The 9,812-nt window shown below is 33.8% G+C and overlaps 1 pseudogene; it reads left to right on the plus strand.

Moving 5' to 3' along the window:
* The first annotated feature begins 324 nt into the window (after positions 1-324).
* The window catches only part of LOC149558762 (putative disease resistance protein At1g61300), a 17,764-nt pseudogene continuing 8,276 nt past the window's right edge, over positions 325-9,812 (plus strand).

Genomic DNA, 9,812 nt, shown 5'->3' on the forward strand with positions numbered 1-9,812 from the left:
TAAGCCAATATGATAGAGCCCTATAGGTCTAAATAGATAGTTACCCAAACCTTACTACAAGCATCAAAATTTGCAGATTCAAATCTTAACCTATTTCTTTCAAGAGACCATAATCACCTTGGCAATATCATTTGAACTATTCGCGATAAAATTGGAAGGGAACTCAAAGTTACTCTTAGCTCTACTTGACTTCTTAGAATTAAGGGTGCATAATTCCAGGGCATTAAGGTCATCAAAAGCCACACTCGATTTAACATAAGCATTGAAAATTTGGAGGTAATTGATAATCGATTCCTTACTCTTATCCACTATGATCTTCCACCAATGGAGAAGGAAGTTGATACTTGCTTCCATACGAGGCCATTATGTGTAAAAGGCCAGACTTTCCCTAATGATGAGAGATTTTCGATGTGGTGCAATTTCCAGATTAGCCATACCCAGAGGAAGGCTCATATATTTCTCGAGAAGGGGAATTTGAAACTTCTTGTCAATGCTATATATAGCCTTTTCCAGCCCTTTACGCCATACTGGGTTGAAGATATCGTTACAGAGCTTAACAATGTCCTCTCTTTCAATCTTAGCCCTTACTGCAACACCTATGAATGAGCCAATAATGGTACTATTGGTTCACCAAGTAGCCTTGTAATAAAAAGCACCTTCTCCTATGGCTCTACTCATAGCAAAGTGGGTCATGTCATCTACCAGCTTAAGAAGGTGACTCCATCTCTCAAGCTTAACCTTTCCCAAAAAGGCCATTGATCTTAGTCATATGGAAGACATGAATGTTAGTCTCCATTGATAGTGAAGGAAAATGACACAATTTCGGGGAAGATCTATAGACTGCTATCTAGAAACCCTGTGAAAAATCTAGAAATAAACTGCTAGTTGTTTACATCATACTCCGACCCTAGTATGGGCTGAAAAAATATAAATGAATGTCATCAATCCAGAATGATCTAAATCAATCATGATAATTGATGGTAGCATAGTACGAGCTCATCAAAACTTACTTAAGATATAATGTCTACAAAATAAATGGTTTATAATACTACCTAAATTAATAGAGGAAATCACGCTGAGGCCTCCACAAAAGTTAGAAGGACCAAACAAATAAGTAAAAGAAAACTAATATACAACCCCTAAACAAGGAAATGAGGGTAGTTAGAAGCCATCCTAAACCAAAGGCAAGTCAAATAAATCAAAGAAAACTAAAAAGTAGATAGCCAAATTAAGCTTAAAAAAATAAAATATTAAACATATCTTATCTAACCCTTATAACATATATATCAAACTCTCCTATCTCAAACACTAGCCTGTTATACTAGACCATTGTAGAGATTATACAAAATCTTCTACCCTTTGTTATAAATTAATATTGATTCACCATTAGCTCCTTTGTTAGCTAGCCAATCCACTATTTTATTGCCTTCTCGAAATATATGACCGATTTGGAAATCTTCGAAATGATCCAGATGCACAAAAACTTTTTTAAGTTTTGAGTTTAGAACCTAATTAGGCATATCTCGCTTCCTTACTACATTTAGAATAATCTAAAAATCTCCCTCAATGAATACCTTAGATAATCCTAGATTCTTACATAGTTGATAACCTGTATCTAATGCTTCTAATTCTGCCAAATTATTAGAAGTGGGGGGGTAGGGGTGCAGCCAGCTTCGCTATCCACTTTCCAGAATCATCATTAATTATTCAACCAATACCTGCCACCCTCGGGTTACCTTCAGTTGTGCCATCAAAGCTAAGTTTATACAATCCACATAGAGGAGGAGCCCACTTGCAACTAGCCCTTGCCTCCTTATTTCTTTTCATGTAAAGTAGTGGTGGATTGATGATGTTGGACCAATTCTTTTTCATGAGCCCATCCCAACAGGAAAAAGGAACCCTCTTCTTTCATTGATTTTCTAAGATGAGAATTTAGCACCTCTACAATGAAAGCTTATAGATTTAAAAGAAATCTATCCACACTCATTTCCCTATCCTAAAAAATATGTCGATTTATTTCCTTCCACAGCTCCCACACAATAATCAAAGGGACAGATGTTCCAAAGCTTATTGTAAACCCCATGATCCAAATTCATAGGCCATGATAATAGGAGGGCCTGAAAAGAGTTTGGTAAAGGAGTAGACCACATAAGTTGAGCCTTGAGCCACTCCCAACAGCTTTGTGTAAATTGACAATTATAGAAAAGGTGATCTACATCTTCATTATTTTGTTTCCAAAGAACAAACCAGGAATGTGATATGATGCCAAATTTAGCAAGTTTGTCAGCAGTCAAAACTATTTTTTGCAAGGCAAGCCACAAAAAGAATCCAACCTTAAGAAGATAGACAACATCCCAACACAGTTTGAGCGACATCTCAACAAGATCCCAACTTTCAAAATGGGCTAAAGCCTTATATCCTTGTTTCACATTATACTTACCATCCTTAGAACTCACCCAAATGAGATTATCTAACCTTTCAGATTGTTTGATAATTCTAGTTGAAGCAATCTTCTCATATGCCTTTATTGAGGCAGGATCTAATTCTATCTCATCAATCGATCGCTGCCTCCATTGTAGGACCCCATCTAAGGAATACTTAATTTTATAGTCCTTGACCTTATCACCCCATAAAGATGTCAACTTATGTTTAAAATTTTCATAACATGGTGAGGAAGAGATCGAGGGATGCCCATCCCAATAATCTTCCCAGAACAAGGCATTATCCCCCAAACCCACATCCCAGGTCAAAAAATTACATATCAATTTTCGACACTTAGACATAAAGTTCCAACATTCTGATCCTTTAGGCAAACTTTTCATCCTAAAAAGTGACATAGGGTCAGTCAAATCAAGACATTTGTTATAGATAATCTTGGCCCATTTATATTCATGTTCTGAGTTAGCCTCCATATAAATTTTGCTCCCAAAGCTTTGTTTCGCCACAGTAGCTTCTTAATCCCTAAACCCCAAACTCTTTAGGTTTGCATAAATTGTCCCATTTAATGAGGGCCAATTTCTTATCATCTTCGCTATCTTTCCATAGGAAGTTCCTAAGTTTGGATTCAAATTTTGAAGACATCCAATTAGAGAGAGGAAGACAAGCCATAGGAAAGATTGGATTGGCTGAAAGAATCAATCTAATCTTACTAACTTTATCGGCCTTGGTGAGTCATTTATCTTTCCAACTCCCTATCCTCTTATCCACCTTCTCAAGCATGTCCACACATAATTTACTATATTTTGAACCATTTTCTAGGGAAATGCCTAAATACTTGCATGGAAATAGTCCCTTTTTATAACCTATAATCCTACAAATCTGATTTTCTATAACTGGATTAGTATTCAAAAACAATATTTCTAATTTTTCTTTATTGATCATTTGTCCTGAGTCATCCATATATGATTGAATGATATTTTTAAAGCCCAAACCCTCATAAATAGAACTCCTGCCAAGTAAAATTGTGTCATCTACATATTGTTGGTGGGTAATAATAGGGAGATTTCTAGTTATAGTTATACCAGAAATCTTTTGATTAATATATGCATCTAGGACTACTCTACCAAAAGTTTCAACCATAATAATGAAGAGGGATAGAGATAGTGGATCGCCTTGTCTGATACCCGTAGAAATTTCAAAAACCCTTCAGGCATTCCATTGATAGGAATAGAAATCTTAGGGATGGAAATATATTTGAAGATTAGATTGATCCATTGATGTGAAAAACTGAAAGCTTCGAGGACCTTGCAAAGAAAATGCCAATCAACCATATCATAAGCCTTTTGTATATCTAGCTTCATAAACATACATGCTACTTTGTCTTTAGATGTCGAGTGGATAGTTTCTTGGATCGTGAGAATACCATCCAAAATAGATCTTCCTGGAACAAAACCTATCTATTCTTTGGAGATTAGTTTTGGCAATAGACCTTTGAGCCTATTTGCCATAATTTTAGAGAAGATTTTGTATATCGGGTTGCATAAGGCAATAGGACAAAAGTCTCCAGGATGCTTTGGCCCATTCTTCTTAGAAATAAACATAAAAAAGGAATAATTAATCTCAGCTAACAGAGATCCTCCATTCCTTGACGCTTCAATTGCTTTCCAAAGGTCTTCCCCCAAAATAACTTTTGGAAGGAAAAGGCCTGAAAACCATTAGGCCCTGAAGATTTGTTAGGATTCATATTAAAGATAGTGAATCATACCTCATCCAAAGAAATTGGTTTATTTAGACTTTTTTTATCCTCTGAAGTAGTTAATTTAGGGATAAATTTGAGCATTTTGGATTGAGCTTCCCTATTTGATCCTTCATAGTTATTTAATAATCGCTTAATGTGAGAAACAAATGTATCTACTATCTCTTGAGGATTTTCTGTATCAATACCCATACAATTAATGATACTAGTGATTTTATTTTGAGATCTATTGTAAATGGTTGAATTGTGAAAAAAATTGTATTGCGGTCTCCTTCATCAAACCATTTATCCCTAGATTTCTACCTCCAAAAAGTTTCCTATTTGGAGAGGATCTCTTCTTGTTTTGCAAGAAGCTTTTTTTCTAAAAAATAACTCTCATTATTCATACCATACTTTATGATATCTTGATTCAAATTCTTTAACTTTTCTTCAATTTCCAACTTTTCTTTAAATATATTATTAAAATGTTCTCTATTCCACCTTAATATATTTTCTTTAACTAATTTTAACTTAGAGATAAAAATAAACATTTTAGAACCCTCAAAACTCGCTTGTGTCCACCAAGTTCTAATGAGCTTAGTAAATTTCAAATCTGGAAACCACATCTTTTCACATTTAAATGGATTTCTAATTGGTTTAGAGGGTCAATGAACTCAACACAAATAGGGAAATGATTAGATCCTGCATATGGTAGGATGAAGGACTAAATTTTTTTATTATAATCCTTTAAATTACCTAAAATAAGAAACCTATCTAGCTTTTCTATGATATAAGTGTGATCCTTTCTTCAATTATTCCACATGAAAGTGCCATTATTTAAAGGGATGTATATCATACTATGTTTATTAGTCCATGCTTTAAATTCTAAAGATGAAAGAGCTAGATGTTGCATACCTCCTATTTTTTCATCTAAACTTTAAATGGTGTTAAAGTCACCACCCATTACAACAGGGCAATCTTTTTAATTAATAAAAACTAAACTTAATTCATCCCAAATAAATTTTTTCCCTATGAAACCATTTGGACCATAAACATTGATTAAAATAAATTTCAAGTCATATTTTAGACTTTGCAAACTAGCACACATCCAATTTTTGTTGCCTTTTAAGAGATGTAAATCTACTTTCTTAGAGTTTGAAATTATACCTAAACCACCATATGCACCTACTACCTCTAGAAATGATGATTCCCATACTCCTAACATCTGATTTAGTTTAAAACCTTCAGTTTGGTTTAATTTTATTTCCTAAATTAATATTATCTCTGAATTAATTTTTTAAAGATTTTTTTAATTAATCTTTTTTTTCTAGGGGCGTTTAGGCCCCTAGCATTCCATGTAGTTATCCTCATGGCACCCTCGGAAGGCACTTCCCCTTCCCAAAATTCAGTAAGTCATCAATTTTTATTTGTTCTTTGCATAATCCATCAGCCTCTCTTAATTCCTTCAATGATTTCCTTCCTCTTTTTCCTATTGATTTGCCATAAATTGGAGAACTCAATTCTTCCTGGTTCATATGTAATCTGAGCTGTTGCTGATAATTAATTGGGATATATACTAAAGGGGTCTTGATACTCCCTAATTCTCCAAACTCCTCCTTTTCTAATTCACTGAGAACCTTACTTCCAGTACCAGTTCTATCCAACTCCACAAGGTTAAGCTCTATCATATTACCAATGCTTACTCTATTCATTTCCTAATTTACCTTTGATTTGATTTCACAATTCTCATATTGTTCCAATAAAGTATCTGATGTAGTACTGCTCTGCTACCACTAACAAAGGTATGCTTTGATACCACTGATGAAGGGCCAACACCACCCTTACAAACTCACATCCAAAATCACAACAAGATGGAGATAGAGAGATGACAAAAATGCTTCGTAAAGCATCCATTAATACTTGAAATCCATTAGAAGAGATTACATTTGAAGAGCTTACAAAGCAAGAACTTCTATTTCTCGAACTTCCTTACAAGAGATTACATTAGAAGAGCTTCACTACAAGAGCTTACACTTGAAAAGCTTTTATTTCTCCAACTTGATTACAAATGATAATAAGCCTTGCTTAAATAGGCACTTCTAACCCAAGACATTACAAACACAACCAATGTGGGATAAAAGGTAAATACAACTACTTTTAAATAAATATTAAATTCCCACTCAAATACAACTAAGCACCCAACAAATATTAAATACATGATTTAAGGATCTTTCCACAAACTTCTAAGATGCCACCTACACACCTCGATTAATGGAATGGCAACTATTTTTATTATTTTCTATTTATGCCATCCATGCACCTTGAAAATAGAAATTCCTCTTTTCTCCTTTTTTCCTATTTTTCTATTTTTTATTATTTTCCTTCCATTTTCGTCACTTTCTCTCTCCACAAATTTTTTTTTCCCTTTTTTTTCTCTTTTTTTTTTTTTCTAATAATTTAATTTTCCCATGCAAGATGCTCCTGCATCAGACTCCCTTGGTAGATAGAAAAGTGTGTCCCACACTTTGATGTCAAAAGAGAGATATAGAACCATCTTCATCTTCACCACAAGCTTCCACCTCAATAGGGAAAAGAAAACCAACATACAAATCTTCCACTTTTTTTTTTGCTGATGGATGATGCTCTTGCATCCGACTCCCATGGTAGGAAAAATTTTGTGAATATGGATTCACAAAATGAAGTAGCCACTATTGACAGATTTTTTTCCTCTTCCTCCAACACATAGCTGGAACAAGTATCCGATGCTGAAATTTCTCCTTTGCAATGAACTCTATCCAAGTATAAATCTAATCCTCATCCAATCTTGTTGAATTAATCACACCTATAATAAATCCAGCAACACCATACCAATCTTCCTTTGCATACCATACATCATGAACAAGATCCTCATGCAAACTATCATTAATATCTTTTAAACTCATATCAAAGACAACATCCCATGATTCATAAGAATTTACCTGTTTGACATCTTCATCTTCACTTGCCTCTTTTATGTCATCAACAATGCACGTAACTACTCCACTTGCTTGATCTCCAACTAAGGCACTATACTCTTTCTCCATTGTTTTAGTCTTCCAATCACCTTCATCTACTTTTGGCATACAAATTTGGTTATCTTCATGCTCTTCCTCTTCTCTTTCATCTTCTTCAACTTCTGGTTCACAAATAATTTTCTCTTCATCTGCTTGCTCTTCCACTGGATCATCTTCCTTTTCCACATCCAAGGAATTATCAACATCTCTTTTCTAGTGACATGCTCTTCATTTCCGCAACTGAGCTTCTAATTCATTCACTTGCTTCTACAAATCAACTACGAATGATTGTTGATTTCTTGCTCTAAATTTCTCAAGTCGAGGAATCCTCAGAATCCATCCAATCACAAAAGTCATTTTCTTCTTTCTCTTCTCCATAATCAAGTCTTCAGAAGACAAATCTCGTCCAAAACAAGAACCTCGTGCAAACTGCCTCACAGTTGGCGCTATGTCTACACAATCAAAAACTTCTTCACAAACTTCACCCAACTCAAGGTCCTGGTGCAACTGCCTCACTTTCGGTGATCTGTCCGCATGCTCAAGAACTCCCGCTCTGATACCACTGACGTAGTACTGCTCTACTACCACTGACAAATGTATGCTCTGATACCACTGATGATGGGCCACACCACCTGTACCAACTCACAACCAAAAATGCAACAATATAGAGATAGAGAGATGACAAAATGCTTCATAAAGAATCCATTAATACTTAAAATCCATTAGAAGAGATTACATTTGAAGAGCTTAAAAAGCAAGAACTTCTATTTCTTGAACTTCCTTACAAGAGATTACATTAGAAGAGCTTCACTACAAGAGCTTACACTTGAAAAGCTTCTATTTCTCCAAGTTGATTACAAATGATAATAAGCCTTGCTTAAATATGCACTTCTAACCCAAGACATTACAAACACAACCAATGTGGGATAAAAGGTAAATACAACTACTTTTAAATAAATATTAAATTTCCACTCAAATACAACTAAGCACCCAACAAATATTAAATACATGATTTAAGGATCTTTCCACAAACTTCTAAGATGCCACCTACACACATCGATTAATGGAATAACAACTATTTTTATTATTTTCTATTTATGCCACCCATGCACCTTGAAAATAGAAATTCCTCTTTTCTCCTTTTTTCCTATTTTTCTATTTTTTATTATTTTCCTTTCATTTTCGTCACTTTCTCTCTCCTCCACAAACTTTTTTTTTTTTTTTCCTTTTTTTTTCTCTCTCTATTTTTTTTTTTCTAATAATTTAATTTTCCCATGCAAGATGCTCTCGCATCAGACTCCCTTGGTAGATAGAAAAGTGTGTCCCACACTTTGATGTCAAAAGAGAGATATAGAACCATCTTCATCTTCAGCACAAGCTTCCACCTCAATAGGGACAAGAAAACCAACATGCAAATCTTCCACATTTTTTTGTGTGCATCAGTATCCTCCATCTCAATCCTTAAAATATCCCTTCTAAGATCCTCAACTATGTAATCTTTACCTCCTAGCTTGATGATTCTTTTACCAAGTTTTCCTTCTGAGAGGCTATATTGTTATTGATGTTATCAAAACTGAAGACTTGAATTAACTCTCTAGCAAGCTGCTCTAACTCCTTAACATCTACTATTGGAGTATCCACCTCAAGAAGAGGGACCAATTCTTTGTTTAAAAAATTTTGAACATCTGTAACAAAGGAACCTTCCAATTTATTACCCCTATTCAACATCTCTGTCTACTTAATCTTTGGGGTAAATGGTAAAGTAATGTGATCATCCGTAATCTGCCAAAATTTAGAAGAGACTCTAAATCCTTAATAGCTGGGAGTAGATTCCTCACCCTCAACATCCATATCTTGAACCTACTGCTGTGATTCCTATCTATTCTTTTTGGTTACATTATCCTCATCTACATCCTTTCATGAAGTGAAAAGTAAAGAATTTTCTGCCTCATCTAAATCAATATCCTCTAATCCTCCTGAAGCCTTGACTTGAGATTTTCTTGAATCTACTGCACCTGTAATTGCCTCACTTGTATTGCATAGTTCTTCTCTATTATGATCCTTATCTCATGCTTGAGCCATATTTATTTTATGATCCTTCTCTATTATGATCCTTATCTTATGTACATAAAAGAGAAAAGGAAAAATTATAGTCTCAATTCCTCTTCTAGCTTGATCAAGTTATTTTTAATTGTCCCTTTACTTTTATTTATACAAACCACTTTTCCTAAAATTCTAGACCTTGAAACATTTTTTAAGATTAAAAAATATTTAAATTTAAATTCTAAACTCTAAAAAATGTGATTATCTCAATTTCATTTATAAGTTTAATAGATCATACTTCTAAATATAAGATATACTTTATATATTTTAGATTTACACAAATTAGATTTAGTAGATAAATTTATTTCTATCACATAAGCTTTTACAACTATATTTACAATAGTATTAATGTCCCATACAAAAGGGAAAGAAAAGTTAAAAATTATTTTATTATTTGTTAGAACAAAATAAAGTAAAGTAGAAATTAAATTTGTTAGAAAATATTTAGAGAACTAAATTTTCTTTTAAAATATCCTATCATA

This window comes from Cupressus sempervirens, chromosome 5, assembly GCF_028749045.1.
Source record: "Cupressus sempervirens isolate cs-2001-9-10 chromosome 5, ASM2874904v1, whole genome shotgun sequence".
Lineage (NCBI taxonomy): Eukaryota > Viridiplantae > Streptophyta > Pinopsida > Cupressales > Cupressaceae > Cupressus > Cupressus sempervirens.